We start from the raw sequence: 692 nt of genomic DNA, 5'->3' as shown, positions 1-692 counted from the left end.
CTTAATATTTATTAAACCTGCTGTTTTCACCTCAATTAGCTGTTCGGATGTAACAGATCTTTTCACCTTTCTGTGTTTGTCCTGTGATCCTTCTTCTTCTGCGTCAGTTTATGAATCATTGCCTTTCTCTGCACGACTCCTTTCCCGTGTCCATTATTCCTTGTACGATTCCTCCTCTCTTCTCTAGATTCTCCTGCACTGTCAACCAAAGAGGATGTGTCAACCGCACCATATCATTTTATGGTACGTTTACCTTTCCTCAAGTCTTCGCGTTCCTAGCAAACTCTTGTATCTATTGTGAACTGTTAACCGTTCCCATTATGTGTTACCACTTCGTAATCTTTCCTTATTCCGGTAGATGGCATCTATGTCTTAGCATAGTTCAAAGCATTTCTTTTCTGCCCCGTCTTGTTGGGTTATCTTTCTGGTTGGTTGTGTGGGGAGTTTTGACTCGAGAAGATGGAAGGATTGGATTTCCAAGTCGCCTTTGTGGCATATAAAAGATATTTTAACAGATTCAAGATATCTTTGTTCATATCACGACCTTTCGAGAATGTTAACTGCTTATGTAATTGAGGTATTTATTTTTCTTTAATCTTCCCTTGATTTTATTATTGCTTCGTTCTGTGCTCACCATGGTTGGGTTAGAAAGGTTTCCTTCATTACATGTGTTTCTAATTTATTTGTGTGTT

Source organism: Anabrus simplex, chromosome X (assembly GCF_040414725.1).
Source record: "Anabrus simplex isolate iqAnaSimp1 chromosome X, ASM4041472v1, whole genome shotgun sequence".
Taxonomy (NCBI): Eukaryota; Metazoa; Arthropoda; class Insecta; order Orthoptera; family Tettigoniidae; genus Anabrus; species Anabrus simplex.
This window is presented reverse-complemented; position numbering follows the sequence as displayed.